Source organism: Paramisgurnus dabryanus, chromosome 7 (assembly GCF_030506205.2).
Source record: "Paramisgurnus dabryanus chromosome 7, PD_genome_1.1, whole genome shotgun sequence".
NCBI lineage: Eukaryota > Metazoa > Chordata > Actinopteri > Cypriniformes > Cobitidae > Paramisgurnus > Paramisgurnus dabryanus.
The window spans coordinates 10,920,805-10,937,980 of NC_133343.1; the positions used below are offsets into that span (position 1 = coordinate 10,920,805).

Consider the following 17,176-nt stretch of genomic DNA (forward strand, 5'->3'; position numbering starts at 1 on the left):
TGTTACAGAAATATTTATTGCCCTTGTGCATTACTTTATCTAGTATTTCTTCAATTGACAATATTCTGACCCATGCCATTGTTTCTAGAGAAAACAATAGTTTGTTTTTAGAGCCAAGGCAACAGCTGATGTCACTGTAACTACACTAAAGTTAACCATTACCAAGATTAACTCTCTGAAAGTCCTAGTTACACAAAACACAGTAAAGTACATAGAAAATCATTCTTGACTTTTTTATTTATAGCTACTAAACAGATAATCTAAACAGATTTTACCTACAGTACTACATAAAGACTGTGGAGGGCAGTATTTTCAATATGTTAATCTAACAAAATAGGGAATGACTCAAGCACTTTCCCTTCAACTGGTTTCTTTAATAAACAAACAAATGCATAAATACATATCATACCTTTACCCCACCAGTCATACTGTAAATAATGCTAGGATTAACAGTAACAATGGAATCACTTAAACCCATACAATTACTCATCGAAAGGAGAATTAAATTTAATGAATGTGTACAGTAGTTTTCATTAATATCCGTAAGCCAAATTGTTTAATAAAAACAGAATGCCAATTCATCGTGCTCTTAAGAATTTCAACGGGTTTACAAAAATGACGGTTTTATATTTCAGGTTACAAAGGGGTCTGCATGTTGTAAACATTGCATGAAAGACTTTCATATTTTGTTCATTACAAACCCCCATCTATCAGTAGTGAAGTTTAAAGCCATTGCGTTTCTGAAAAAAATTCTTATGAGAAATCGACCCATCAATCTGCAGGTTAGCATTGCTAACAGGTTAAATTATTATAAAATACTTTTTTAGAGCATATTGGGAAATAGTTTTTTTTTACATTTTATAATTACTTTTTATAATATATGTTTTTAACAATAGTTTGCAGTTACACAGTAGCTCCGGATAAATCTCTGACAAACTGGTAATAATAAGCTTGCCAAGCGACACACACAGACTGTTACAAAGCAACTCTGGCTCTTTTGTCTGAATGAGTCACTACTCATTGAACGGGAGGCTTCAGACAAGCCTGTGTCCTAGATCCAGCCAAGCACATCCACCAGCCTGTCAACAACATGCAGGGAGCTAGAGAACTTACAGACAGCTCAATGGTGCAATTCTCACAAACAACTGCATGTGCCAGAGGACTAAAACAAAAGATATAACAGAAAATGTAGTGGATCAGTCTATAAATAGTGATACAAATTCCTGATGTGTTGCATGCACAGTTTTAATTCAGGTTTTAGCCCATTTTTATTACACAGACAAATCTATAGAATGCTTGATTCTGATTGGTTGCATTAATTCTAATAAAACTAATGATATACAACACTCAACATGGTATTGGGTCATCTTGATTGGTACTGTATATGTTAAATATATCACTCTGCTGTCTCTTTACTCATGCCAATATAAATTAGATACAAAAGAGCTAATAAAATATTTCTAATCAATATTTAGTGTCCATGTGGCAAATAGCTGTGTAATAATAATAATAATAAGTGGTATAGACATCCAGCCAGTTGTTATGGCAAAATAAACCCAGAAAGGTTGATCACTATTGTATTGTTGATTTTAAGATAAATGATGTAATTACATGAAAAGAGACTACAGAGTAATAGAATAGCTTATAATACAGAAATATTTTACTGCAGCCAGCGTGTCACGATAAATAATCATCAAGTAGCCTAACTTTAAAACATATAATTGTATTTACCAGTTCAGCAGTACTGTATAACTGTAAGATATTTTTACAAGATGTAATATAACTCTCAGGTGTGCCTAGAATGTGACTGTAATTTTTTTTTAGCTCAAAATGAACAGATTATTTGTATAGCATATTAGCATGTCCAAGATGCCCCTATTTGGGTGGGAGCAAAAGCACATTTGTGTACCTTTAGGACAGTATTTAGTTGCATTTGTGCTACAATGCTACCAAACACATTTAGAAAAGCTTTTGGGTAAAATTAGCAGTTGGTCAGTTGCCATGGGTGGGGCTTTGTTTGTGTGACATCACATTAAAAAGAGAATCAAAACAGCATGTCTAATGAGACTGCTTTGGTTTAATGGGGATTAAAAAAGGAGAGGGTTGATTTTTTTCATTGTAGGGTTGTATGAACTCACGCGATGAACACATCGCAACAGACAGCCTTGACGCGATGAATGAAGGGAAAACGTTAAGCGCATGTAATAAACGTTTGACCTTTCACGTTTAGTCCTGAAGACATGGTTCATGCTATTAGGCCAATCAGGGGAACCCCCAAGTAAGCTACGCTCAGATTGATTTGGAGGTGTCAGTTGCGACGCTGTGCCTGTTAGCAAAAACGATGGGAGAGGAAAGAGAGAAGAGTGAGGAAAATGTGTTGTCAGACGAAGACCTTGTGGTGAAAAGGAACAGCACTTCAGCTATATCATGGAATTATTTTGGATTTAGGAGAGATGACGCTGCAAACACAGGTACTGTGGAAGCAGTGATTCACATATTGCGTCTATTGCGCGCTCAAGTTCATTATTTCAAATGTATGTGCGCTCTGGAAGTGCCGCGGTCACGACTTGCACGCGATGTGACGCGCTCGTTTTTTCCAGGTATTTCAAAAACATTTTAACTTTTTTGAATGATACAAGTGCAGCGTGCAGGTCATGTGACAATAACCTACGTGTCTAGCGTTTTCCATGCGTTTTTAGGCGCGACATGTGAATGGCCCCTGAAACATGGAAAAATATCAAATATTTATCGCAACTCACATCGTCATCGCAACATTAAACAATGTCATCGCACATCGCAACTTTCCTCACATCGTGCAGCCCTAGTTGTAGCCATATCACCCTATGGCCCAAGACAGCTTGCCCACTGAAGCTAAGCAGGGCTGAGCCTGGTCAGTACTTGGATGGGAGACCACCTGGAAAAACAAGGTTGCTGCTGGTAAGGGTGTTAGTGAGACCAGCAGGGGGTGCTCACCCTGTCGTCTGTGTGGGTCGTAACACCCCAGTATAGTGATGGAGACACTATACTGTCAAAAAGCAGATTCCTTCGGATGAGACGTTAAACTGAGGTCCTAACTCTCTGTGGTCATTAAAAATCCCAGGATGTCTTTTGAAAAAGAGTAGGGGTGTGCCCCGCCATCCTGGCCAAACTTGCCCGTTGGCCTACTAATCCTCGCCTCATACTAATTGGCGATATCACTCAGTCTCCTCTCCACTAATAAGCTGGTGTGTTGTGGGTGTTCTGGTGCAATATGGCTGACGTCGCATCATCCAGGTGGATGCTGCACATTGGTGGTGGTTGAGGAGAATCCCCCTTTCAAATGTAAAGTGCTGCAGAAAAGCGCTATATAAATGTAACGTATTATTATTATTATTATTACACTGCCAACACACATTTATGACCAAACACTTTGTAAAAGTGGATTTTGCATAATATGTGCCCTTTAACCAGCTTTCAGAACCATCTGTCATTTTTTTATTTTATTTATTTACTTTTTAATGACACTGTTACTGTAAGAAGTGGAAACTGGTTATTATAAACCTCTGTATGACAAAAATCTATAGATGGTTAGTCATTATATGTCTTTATAACGGCAATATTATAAGACAACAGGTTAAAAATGAAACAGCAGCAGATCACAACCACATCCTGGAAAAGCGTCCTTCTAAAATTTCCATGGAGTAATGTCTGCTAAAATACAGCACCAGTAAAGTATAGTTACAGCATAAATACATTCACATGTCAGTAAACTCCACAGGACCAAAACCCTTTGATCATGTGACTCAGCATGAGATACATGTGTATGCGATAAACTGCCTTATCAGTAAACCCAGCACTGTCTACATTCTCTGGTTTAAACTGGTGCGTTTTGTTAGTTCTATGTGCCAGGTTGGGAACCGAGTGCAGTAAATGTTGTCCCTGGTGAAATAACGTTATTACTGTTAATTTAAAATTCATAGTCTGCATCTTTAAATATAAAACGTTCCAAGCTTCACTCATGGTCACAGCTGTCGTCCCTGCATGCTTTCCAAAGCCTACAATTTCACACAAATATGCGCTACCGAAAAGAAGAAAGAAATCTGTGCAAACAATCTGTGTTTACTTCTTTGGCCGGCGGCAGGCATTGGTGGAGCTGTATTTTGAGCTTTAATGTTCAGTTTCTGGTTTCCATAAACACCACTCTGTAAAAACAGACTACTAGTCGCTGCTATTAGAGGGATTTGGGGTTCTGAGAGGAGAAGGCAGAGTGCCTGTCCCAGATCAGACATAAGCATGGCTGAATCTGGCAGATGTTTCTCTCCTCAGCAGTGTCAGGACCTCACAGGCCTCCCTATGGAACCATAAGGAACTGGATTCTTTCAGTGCCAGGAAAAAGATCAAATCTCCAAAACCACATTTAGGAGCTAGGGACAGCTCAGTCCTATACTGCAAATGGTTTAGCATGGAAGACTTCGTAAAAGATAAAATGTTGGATTTCTAAGTGGGACACATGATTTTGGGATGCCACTGTACTACAGTTGACACATTGCTGATTAATCATCTTATGCTATGTGAGGCAAAACGTCTGTGATAATTCTACATTCCACATTAAAATATTCAGATATTTGAATAGTTTTAGATTAAGGAACAATGCCTAGAATCTGTACTTTAAGGGATGTACTGTAAGAGGTGTTTGTTTCTTTTTGTGTCTATTTGTATGGGTAAGTGTTACCCTCTTCCAAATATTCACAGAGGTCCAAGTAGGGAGAGAGTTCATACTGTTCAAGAGCTCCTAAACATCAGAGCTCAAACTCAGGCTTTAGCAACTGCCTGTGAATTAACTTTACAACCCACTCCTCAGAGAAAATACTTTTTAATTAGACAGTATCATAACAATTTCACATATACTTGATATATTCTGGATATCAAGAACTTCTTTCATGAAAACATTAAGAAAGACAGAGGGCGGAAATTAACTGAAAGACAGATTTTTATGTTAAAATACTTTCTCATTTCGCAACCTAAATTACAACTTTTTGTAAGCCACTGTAGTAGATTAAATTCTCTATAAGGAATACTGTAACACTATAATAAAATGCTTTGTTTCAGAATCCCATTCAGCCCGAGAAAACAATGATGGCTGATTCAAAGGAACAAGTTTGGGGTAGGGAGATCTATTTATCTTGCTTATAGAAGACTTACGGACAACTATGGATATGTGTTTAAAAACAATCATTATTTTCACAATTCTCCTTCTCAATGCTATATAGAAAAATGAAAATGAGAATATTTTCAAAAAAAGTGGAGTGTCCCTTTAATGGTTCAAGCCCAGCTTTAAACTACAGGGCTTTCATACTTAAGAAAGTTAACCCCAGGCAAATACCTTGTCGAAAATAACACATGTTTTGGTTTCCTAGCTAATCTATGCGTTGTTTATTTGACTTGTTATATAACTACTTTAAAATAGATTTTGTTGTTATTTCTTAGCGCAGTTTACGGGAAGTTGCGTGTTTTTCACGAAAGCCGCTTGTTTATGTTGTTACTGCTGAAACCATCTATAACATCTAAGAAGTATCGGCCAGGCATAGGCAAATATCTTCAGTCAGTCAACTCTGTTTCCTAGCTCATTAAAAATATCTTTTACACCGGCTTTGGGTTTCCCCAAAAACGGAGGCCGATGTCCTGCTTATCTGTTTGCATGTGCTTGATTGTAAGATTATTTGCGACTTTCACATGAATCACATCCAGGCTCGGACTGGTAATCTGTACAACCGGGCAAATGCCCGGTGGGCTGCTCGACATGTGGGCCGGTGGCCTCCGAGATTTTTTTTTTTCATGCCAAAATGTTTAAGTTATTTATTTTCGGCCCGTCATGTATAAATGCAGTTGCATTTGGCTTTGGGGGCGGGTGATAGGAAAATATTTTCGGCTTCTTCATGACAGGTTCAGTGTGTGTTACGATCGCGCACCCATGCCCCACCCCTCAAATGGATTTGTCCAAGCAGCCGCTGGGTTTATGTGGAAATATACAGTGATGATAGCGCATCATTTAGCCTTGCACTTAAGAAAAATCATTATGGACAACAGAGGCTCCAAAAAGAAGAAATGGGGAGCGGAGAAGATCCGCGAGAAAAAGTCGCCCAGGTATATTAACAACCGCCCAAATATATCTGGCATAACTTTTTTTTGTTCTTCCGTGATAATGACACTATTTGATAATGACATTTGAGTGCGAGCAAGTGTCTCTTCCAACGAGTTCTGTATGTGTTCGCGTGCTCTCTGTTTCTCTATGAATTGGCTGTGAGCCGAGGCAAGCTCAGTGTCGTTGTGTCCATGTTTCTGAACTTGAGCAGAGTTGTATGCATTAGAGGTCTTCACAGAGGACCCGTACAGTTCCGGGTCTATGTTTTAAAGGGGCAGTTGGGTCTCGGTCGGTCCCAGTTTAATTATGCTACTTCGGGTCCTGGGTCTGATCGACCAGTCGGCGCTAATGCGTTAAAGCTCTGGTTTCTATGGCTATAACAACTGGCTCTTGTTTTGAAAGTCACAATGCACTTTCTTTCTTATATTTTTATAAATATTATTAATTAACCATCTTTGCTTTCTGAGCAAACATTTTAGATATAAGAGATGGTAATCTTTTAATCTGCAAGAGAGAAATAGAAAGAGAGGCACTTTTACTGCTTCTGCTCTATCTAAAGTGAAGAAAGCTACATAAACCATTATAACACCGGTCACATTTATAATCTATAGACCTATTTATAATCTATAGACCTGCACTGTCTATCATTAATATACTTTACATATTATTGTATTCAATAGAGTTTGATAAAAGGGGTCATCTACACAAGTATTGCTTCATATAACAGTGCAAAAATAGTAAAGTGTTTTTGTGGTGCTTCGACAAACAGTGTCAGCTTTGTTCATGGCAAAGAGAGTTTGAGGTGGTTGAATTTTAACTATACTGTGAAATTAATATAAATGTTTAATAAATCAAAGCATTGGGTTAGAGGGGCGATTTTGGTATCGGTGGGCTTGTGTGTGGAGTGGGGGGGGGGGGGTGTCGTCGGTCCAGTGGTGGGCCGTTCCACGAGGAAATTGCCAGGGCCGAATTTTGTTCCCAGTCCGACCCTGATCACATCTATGTGATTTGTGAAATGATCGTATGATCAAAGGTTAGGATGCTTTCTACACATCATTTTATACATGAATTCTATCCTGAATTTGCAAATGTTCTGTAAATGACGTGAATCAATGTTGCCCTAATAGTCTGGTAAGATACTGCATGTTTCAAACTTAGCCATACGTGCTAATGCACGGTTGAGTATACTTTGAAAGCTGTGGGAACACGTCTGTGTGGGAGACCGAGACGCTACGGACACAGAAAGTGAAGTTTACCTGGGCAATTAAGGGTGAAGAACAACATGAGGGTGCATAATATGACAACATTTTTAGTCTTTTAGCAGTGACGGAAAAATCTGAAAGCCATCTGTCATTTTGAAAGACTTTGAAAACTTGTAAATGTAATTCCCAGCCCTGTCCATTTGAGGACAAATGCGTATTTGACGTAATGTAGCACTGGGCAGAATGATCTAGGTGAAGTTCTGTCAGAGAGCTATTAAATTATAATAAAAGTTAATAATTATAATTATAATTATAAATTGACAGATAATAATTGATTATGACGGAATTTTTACGACCCTGTACGTCAAAATGAAAGCAGGTTTCCCGCAGCACTTTGCAGTTCAGGCGGCCCGCCTAAGCTGGGAAACCCTACCGCCTTAACTAGGTTGTCCAAAAAAAGCAAAATATTTGCTGCTCAAAGGGCCGTCAAGTGCAACTCGGAGAATAGCGCTGATGCGCTTTACTCCACGAGCAGGCAGGCGCGCCACACAGCCGAAATGAGAAAGACGTGGTCCAGACCGTCACTGTCTGTAAGGATGTACTATCATCGTTCGCCAGACGTTCTACAACATCTGCTTCAGTTTGTGTTTATTAACCCTTTAGTTTCATTTCATCACGCAGTTATTCCCGTTAGAGGTAAAAACATTTAATTCATTAATAATCTAGTATGTGTTCATTTTATATCATAGTTTTTCCACAATTAAGTTTTATTTGAGTGTTTTAAATAAAAATATTTTAATTTTCATCATGACGCGTAGGACCCGCCCAATTGATTACCACGTCCCCTGGCCACAACCACCCGCCCAACTCTACCACCTTAAATAACAAATTTTCTGCGGGAAACCCTGGACAGGTGAGGATAAAGTCTAACGCAGCCTCTTGGATAAAATAAGGGGGCGTGCACACCAAAACTTTTACGCCGGCGTATGTTTTCAATTGTTTCCAATGAAAGAGCAGCACTTTTCAAAAAAGCCAGCTGCTGTCGTTGTTTTCCACGCTGAGCGTCGACGCTCGGGAGTTTTTCCGCACTCAGGGCAAAGAGTTGAAAAATATTCAACTTTTGGTAAAAAGCTCACCTCGTCAATGTCAGTTCTCACACAGCTGTCCAATCACAGTGGGGGAGGGCAGGATAAACATCACAACAACCAACAGGCGTATCGTTTAACGGCTGATAAACAAAGCAGAAGTATCATAGCAACCAAAGCGCTCAGCTGAAACAAAGCTGGCACCCGGCAACCACCTGGCGTTTTCAGCCACGTTTAAAAGCTTTGGTGTGCAGTGCACACCCCTAACCCTTTAGGTGCAGTGTAAAATACCCTTATAATGAATGTCTTTGGAGACCAGGATCACAGATTCACTGAAGACAATTTCACATATTATGTGGCTAAGAATGAACTTTGCAAAAGAACATACCTAGAGAACATAAGACAAGTGTTCCAACTTAAATATCCTGTATGCTGACTCACACATGTGTGGGCTAGAAATGGAGTGAGTCAGCAATTTAGACTGTAACACTGTAAGTGAAATGTGTTATGAAAGCACAAAGAGATCATAACCATCATCATGTGACATTGGTCTTATAAACTTGCATTACAGTGATTCAGAAAAAAATGTACTGTAATGCTTGCTAATAGGCAAGTTGTTTTCTAGGTGACACAGCACGGATGATTACAGGATCATGGGGGGCAGAGCGCTGCGGACTAATCTTTCTTAGAGTGCAGGGCAGGCACGTATCGCATCACTTCCTGTCTGCACCTCAACTCACTCTACCCAGCAACTTAATCATAGCTTACTGCAGCCTGATCACACACAGACACGCAAAGACCTACAGACAGCAGTTTCACCTCCCACAGCATTACCAAAAGCAGAATAAGGGGTCTTTTATATGATAACAACAAAACTACACTCCTACAACTTCTGGATGTTTTTCTGTGATACTCTCATCAGTAGCCCTTAAAAGGGAGACAGAATATCTCATATGTGATACTTAACTGAAAGCAGGATGGACTGCCAAAATGATGCACAGTTGTGTGGCTCCAAAGGGGGCGATTAACACAGGATGTTGTGGAGAAGCTTAAAGGATGCAGGTCAGTGGGTGGTGCTAGCCAGTTTGTGACTACAGTGGGGCAAGGGATAAGTGCTTTACTATTACACCATATGGAAGACTGTTTAGCAAACCTGCATAGTAGCCTCACTTAAAGGGCCAATATTCTGTTGCTTAAAAGAACATTATTTTGTGTATTTTGTGTAACGCAATGTGTTCTCGTGGTTTATGGTTAAAAAAAACGCATTATTTTCCACATACCGTACATTATTGTTGCTCCTCTATTAGGGATTCTGAATCGATTCCACAAATGTCAAGAATCGATTCTTAAATGTTAGTTTACAAAATAATAATGTGCCGTTATCAGAACCAAAAGGCAGAACTCAACTGGGGGAGCGGTCCTGCCCATGGACAGCTTAAGAGTGCGCGCTCTGCACGAGCAGTAGAGAAAGAAATAAACAAATACATCTAGTACAGCCTTGTTTGACTAATTCTAAACTGCAAGAAAACAAGATACTCTTTGGGATGGTCTTCCTCTGCAATTTCTCTGTTTAGTGAGTGGCAGGGAGAAACCGCGCATTTAATTTACTGACTGATCTGACTGTGCTAATAGCGTTTCCCTAAACCATCCGCTGACTGTTTAGATGAATATACTTCTGTAAAAATATGCACATACTGTAGTTTGTTATTCATGATGCTAGACGCTTAACCTTAGTCAGTTTGTGGAAGTTAATGCCAGTTAACATATAGAATTAATATGTCACGTTTAATTAAAATTTTTTACTGGTTTAAATGTCTTACAACAGAAACAGGACATATATGTATTTAAGAATGACATTATTGATCACTTAGTATCATTAAAGTACAGTATATGACAGTTCAGAGACTAGTAGCAAAAGCGCAAACATTAACCTGGCTTTGAGAGCAAATGTGAGGTAATGACGTCACAAATACGCTAATTAGTATGTCAAGAATCGATTCTGAATCGAATCGGGACCCTAAGAATCGATTCTGAATCGATTCATGAGGGTCCAAGTGATTCCCACCCCTATCCTCTATGCACCGACTTTCTATAACACGTTGATTGTACAAAGCTCATTATTCGGTGAAAGCACGGTGTGCTCCGATTGGCCAGCTATCCAATGTGTGTGTGATTGGAATATTTCAAGTACGTAAGCGGACATGTGATGCTCCTAACCATGTTTCGAAGATCAGCTGCCAAAGCAATAGTTTAAGAAGATAAAATTATCTTTACTACCTTAACAATGCACCCTGACATCTGATCGAAAAATTGCATAAACCAAGCTAGCTGACCGGTCAACTTTGCCAGCGTAACTTGAGCAGAACAGATCGGTAAGGATACTAACCCAGGTGAAAAAAAATTCTATTAAAAATATACTTTAAAAAAGTGTACTAAGTATATTTTCTAGATTTTGTACTATTTTCGTCAAATCCAAGTATAGTTAAGTGTACTCAATTATGTATTAACTTCAACTTAACACCTATTTGATTACACTTCAAGTGTAAATAGTATGCTAAAATGGAACAACTTTTTTTAAACTTCAAGTGCACTAAAATACACTCCTGAAAATCAAGATTTATGAGTAATTAAGCACACTTACAGTACAATTGCATTGTATTGCAATTTTAATGGAAATACACTTAAAAAGCCATTGCAGCACAAATTATAGTTGTGTTTAAGTACATTTTGTGCATACTGCTATCATACTTATAATTAGTATAAACTATGTTAATTTAGTATGCCTCTGTAATATTTCAAGTGCTCTACAAATGCACTTCCTAACTATTTTTAGTGCTTTTAAAGTGTCCCACTATGACAATAATAATGTTTTTAAAGTGAATTTCAATTATAACCTAAACATCATAGACACGTACTTTCAGTGCAATATTATTATAGTGTATTTTTTATATTTTAAGTATATTTAATTTGTACTTTTATCCCCATTTTGTTATACTTAAGCATGAATATTGCTGTTACACTACAAGTGTATAATATAACAATTCAGTTCAAATGCACACAAACAGATTACAAACTGCATTTCAAAAAATGATCTTTATTAATGACACAAAAGTAACACACAAAACAGATATTGGCAAAATGGGGAACCTTAAACAGTCGACTTTCTTTGAAATGCCGGGAAGAGAACAATTGCGAACAACTTGTACTATATGGACATCTAGCTCTGATTTGAACTACTGGAGGCCTTGTAACTGGCATTGTTGCACTTCCTCCGTAGAAGGTCCCGGATCTCTGCCACCTCGATGTTGGGGAATCACTCCCTCACTGCATCTGTAAAACAGGAAAGAGACATTTCAATTTCAATTTTATTTATATAGCGCTTTTCACAATTTGTAGTTGTTTCAAAGCAGCTTTACATTAAAAGAAGCAGGGGAAACAGAAAAATCGACAGACAATATAAGTAGCAAAATACAGCGGCTATGAATAAACTTTACAAGTGAGCAAATTAATAATGTCTCGTATACAAGAGGGTGCTAAGTTAAGCCAATGTTGCTTGACTCCCCGGGGTTAAAAAAACCCTAGGAGAAAAACCTCAGGGAGGAACAAAAAGTCCTAGGAGGAAAAGATATACACATATATATATATGGGATGTAAACGGATAAGGAGATTTAACGGGTTCCGTCTAGGGCTGCACGATAAATCGCATGTGTTTGTCAGGCGCATCTCCTCAGTAATGCCGGTTCCTTGATTAGTATTAAATCGCCATCAGCTGTTTTCAGATGGAGCAGCTTTAACTACAGAGCCGTAGTTCCCTGACAAGCTGGGCCATATCGCATACATATCGCAGCCGATACGTCCGCGATAATTAATGCGAAATTGCCCCGATTGTCAGTGAACTACGGCTCTGTGTAGTTAAAGCTGCTACATCTGAAAACAGCTGATGGCGATTTAATACTAATCAAGGAACCGGCATTACTGAGGAGATGCGCCTGACAAACACATGCGACTTATCGTGCAGCCCTAGTTCCGTCGGTGGTCAGGCATCGGCTGGGCATCACGTTGAAGGGCAGCCAGTAGATCAGTGGTGTGTTGACCTCCACGGCAGCCAGAACTGGTCTGTTTGTCTCAATGTCCTCGGGTTTGAGGACGAGACAGGGAGAGAGAAACAAAATCCTATTAGCGTAGGGGCCATTCACATGTAATGCAGTGTCACACAGTGTTGTGTTTTAATATCTGCTCGGTTCCAGACAGGCTAGCTATTGCGGCATTAGTAAATTACCCAGACGAGTTATGTGAATGCTTTGTTCCGTACAAGCTAACTTTTGCGAGATAAGTATAATTTACTAGACAAATTATGTGAATGCTTTGTTAAAGAAAAAAAGTCTTAAAGAATAATTCCGGTATTAAACACTTTGAGTCTCATTTCTGGTTTGTTTTGGATGAACTACAGTGATGGTCACTGAAATTTTGACAATGGGTCGTGTCTTGACTTTTTAACTTGTTTAGAAGCGTCTCTTGACTGCTTCAGAATGGAAGTCAAGGGCCATGCACAAACATGTCATTAAAACAACACTTAACGTTCATTTTCAAAACTGTGCTACTCACAGAGTGGTTTGTGGTGTTCGTTGATGATTAAAAACAAATATATCAGAGCAATGTATGATTTCAATCCGTGTTATTTGCTATAGTGGATCTATTTTTTCAGACACCTCACAACCACGTATATACTTCCGCTCTATATTTGAGTCTGAAGCGTTAGCACACTCTTGACCACTTGATGGCGACAACCACTTTGCCTAACAAGGATGCTGAACGGAACTTGGTGTCTAGCGTATAGACAGTCACAATCGAGCTCAAATTCAAACCTAAGGCTGGTCACTGAGCCATCAAATATGGGAAAAATTTGTTCCCTACTCCGAGGGCACAGTTGCTCTGCTCATGCTAGCCTTTTGAGAGAAACCGAGCGAAAAAACTACAACCAGATGTAAACAGACCCTTTTCCATTTCCGGCGGCAGAGTGATATATCAGCGAGCAATGAGTCTTCCAAGAGAAGTCAATGGAATTTTACAAAATGCCAAATAAAACACCACAGAAACTGTATTTCGCTACACTACTTGTTTTTAATCATCAACGAACACCAAGAACCACTCGGTGAGTAGCACCCCTTACGAAAATTAACCATGGTTTTACTACAGTTAAGACCAAAAAAACCATGGTTACTGTAGTAAAACCATAGCTACCACAAAATAACAATGGTTTTGACAACCATGGTTTTCAAAAACCATAGTTAAACCATGGTTAGTGTAGTAAAACCATGGTTTTGCTCATAGTAATCAATTGACCAAAAAAAACATGGTTACTACACTTTTACCACAATAAAACCATGGTTAATATTCGTAAGGGACAGTTTTGAAAATGAAGGTTAAGTGTTGTTTTAATGACATGTTTGTGCATGACCCTTGACTTCCACTCTGAAGCAGTGAAGAGACGCTTCTAAACGAGTCAAAAAAAGACACGACCCATTGTCAAAATTACAGTGTCCATCACTGTAATTCATCCAAAACAAACCAGAAATAAGACTCAAAGTGTTAAATACCAGAATTATCCTTTAATGGAGCATTTCACCTGTAGAAACATTAATCTTTATTGAAAGTGTCTCATATTTGTAGTGGAAATGTAACATACATTTCGAATTTGGTGCCTATTTGACTAAAAAAGGGGTGTTTGTAGTCTCACCACCTCAACAAAGATATTGGACTTCCTTCTTTCAATGATGCAAAATTATAATTTTTTACATCATTGAAAGAAGGAAGTGCAACACTGAAATCTGTATTTCTCCTGTCTCAGGAAATGATGCATGACCATTCAAAAACATGACTGGGGTTCTAAAGATACAAAGCTTAATACAAATGGGTGAAGTGTCCCTTTAGATTTAAAGTGATTGACTGTGTCTGATTCACAGATACCAGTTGGCAAATCATTTCAGAGCTTAGACACTTTTGATATTCTAGGGAAAATTAAGAGACCAGAATTTTGCGACCGCAGTGTACGTGTTGGATTGTATTCTGATATTAATTCTCTAAGATACGAAGGTGCTGGGCCTTTTAAGGTTTTATTGGTGATTAATAGTATTTTTAATTGTATGCGATATTTGACTGGTAGCCAGCATGACATGGGCATGAATTAAAACAATATTAAATTAAAAGATTAAACTTAACTTACATCATTTTTACACAGAAACCTCTTCAGCGTCAGCAAGGTCGACCACATGGTACATGACCTCTGTAAACACAAACATGGATAGACATCATATTAAAAAAGAAGACAATCATACAACTTTAAAATATATTTTGACTCCAAGCTTCTTTACAACAACATCTAACGTTAGTTTATCTTAAACTTAAAGTGAAGCTGGCTTGGTTACTAAACAGAATAAAGCTATTAAAACAGGCTTGCAAAATAAGCAGCATCTATCAGAACTTACCTACAGCAATGAGCTTTTAAACAACAGAAATCGTCTAAGGTTATCGTTTAAAATAGCAGAAAGAGCCATTTGCTACAGTTAGCTGAACATCTCCAACACAAGTAATCTTGCCGTTTTATTTTTAAAGTTTTAAACATCGAATTGATTCGTTTATCAGGCATTTTGCATGTTACTTTGCTCACTGAAAAACCGCATGTTCAAGTTCCTAACGTTACTGTGTACAGTGTATAACTTACTCTTAATGTTTCCTGTGTGTGCTTTAAATTAAAACACTTCTCGCATAAAGACAAAAATAATCACAGTGAAGAACAAAATAGGAACAAATATGGAACAGATCTGCGCGATGTAAAGGAATGAAAGTCAAACTTACCTCAGCCGTACTGTTTAGCATGAAAACGAGTCAGTAGCGGTTTGAAAAATGCCGTTGATCCTGATTGGTGGGAATGAATGGGTGGGTGCAGGTGCATTCTGGGAATTTGAGTCTTTTGCCCTGGCGTTGGTACTGCTTTAGCATGCTGCTGTAGATGTATTTTGACTACAATTTCCAAGTTGCATTGGATGTTTTTTTTTTTTTTCATTATTTTGGATCCTCTGCTGGCACTTTATTTACTTTTTATAATCTGCGTTTTCACACTGATTTGTTCTTTATACTTTATCAATAATAAAAATATTAAATATTTTTATAAAATGTATAACGTTTACAAAACATGTTTAGTTGACAAACATGTTGACAGTTATTTTGAGTGATGCTCAGATTTTCTTAAATAAAAAAAACCTTTATCAATTAAATTACATTAGCATAATAATACATGTATTTAGTAAACACACTTGTAGATATATAATGTTTTTATGTTATGTGCTGCCTTGAACCCCCCACCCAGCTTTGAAAACAGAGACAGCAACTCTGTCATTAACCCTTCACACCTCACAACCAGCACTCCTTACAACCAGCTGTGAGGATTCCTAGAAACTTCCACCAGTATACATCCATATACACAAGGTTTCTGGATGTTTCACGAGTTTACTTCTGAGTATTACGTTTCCAAGCACTCTGCCTCATTTATCTGGCAAACCTAAAGTTTAGCAGGGATTTCCCATCCGTATTTGTCTGGATACAGCTCTTTTCATGCAGTGTATAGCCTACATTTTATTATTCTAACGTATTTTATGAAAGTACTCTGATATGCAACTAAAAATACACTTATTTTATAGTGTACTGTATAAAGTGTACAGAAGTCACACTTCTAATGAAGTGAGATCCTAGTATGCTAAAAAAGTAAATTAACAATTAATTTCCAAAAAATATACTTCCCATAAGTATATTGAATTGTCACTCTAAGTATGTCAAATTTAATACACTTAAAAAAAATAAACTTCTATACAATTTAAAATACATTGACAACAAAGTACACTTTCAAAAAGTACATTTAAAAAATATTTTAATTACTGGTAAATTAGTATACTTATTTTTTGGACTCTTAAGTTGAACTTAATTACATCTTTTTTTAAGTATACTTTCAAAAAGTACATTTAAAAGATAATTGAATTACTGGTAAATTCATTATACTTATTTTTTGGACTCTTAAGTTGAACTTAATTACATATTTTTTGAAGTATACTTTCAAAAAGTACATTTAAAAGATAATTGAATTACTGGTAAATTAGTATACTTATTTTTTGGACTCTTAAGTTGAACTTAATTACATATTTTTTGAAGTATACTTTCAAAAAGTACATTTAAAAGATAATTGAATTACTGGTAAATTAGTATACTTATTTTTTGGACTGTTAAGTTGAACTTAATTATATCTTTTTGGAAGTATACTTTTAAAAAGTACATATTAAATACTCTTTAAATTAAGTACAACAAGTAGAAGCATACTTGTTTTATACTTCATGTACTTCAATCATATTTCTAATACACTAAAGTATACTACTTTTTTACCTGGGAAAACATAAAAACCATGTCTGCATTTGTAACTCGAGTTTTGTCAGTAGGATTTTTTTAAATATGAAAACATAGGCTACTTACAAGATGTGAATCAGAAGAGCCAGAGTGTACTTGCAAAAGTTTGCTCCACTTTTTAGACAAAGCCTTTGTGTACATCCTGCCTTGTACTCTTCAGTGGCAGTTGGTGACTTCTTTTTTCGAGGGCGCTAGATGCAAAGTTCGTCACAACATGTATGTAGCCCGTCAAGTGTGTGGTAGCTTTTGTCATATTTTTCAAAATATGTGTTCTGCACATCGAGAGATCCAGGGGCGTTGCACAAGATCTTGGGCCC

General features: G+C 37.6%; 1 protein-coding gene and 1 long non-coding RNA gene across 19 annotated transcripts in view; both read right to left on the minus strand.

Annotated features, from left to right (window-relative positions):
* lrrfip1b (leucine rich repeat (in FLII) interacting protein 1b) overlaps nucleotides 1-17,176 on the minus strand; it is a 50,715-nt gene that overhangs the window by 27,132 nt on the left and 6,407 nt on the right. The gene's annotated exons all lie outside the window — the stretch shown is intronic.
* LOC135773031 (uncharacterized) lies at nucleotides 11,504-16,358 on the minus strand. Of its 3 annotated transcripts, none has more exons than XR_012337105.1 (3): nucleotides 14,894-16,358; nucleotides 12,385-14,691; nucleotides 11,504-11,738 (listed from the first exon to the last, which is right to left on the minus strand). It is a non-coding gene; the product is annotated as an uncharacterized lncRNA (long non-coding RNA). The 3 variants fall into 3 exon arrangements; XR_012337106.1 differs by having other exon boundaries at nucleotides 15,264-16,357; XR_012337107.1 differs by having other exon boundaries at nucleotides 15,130-16,357.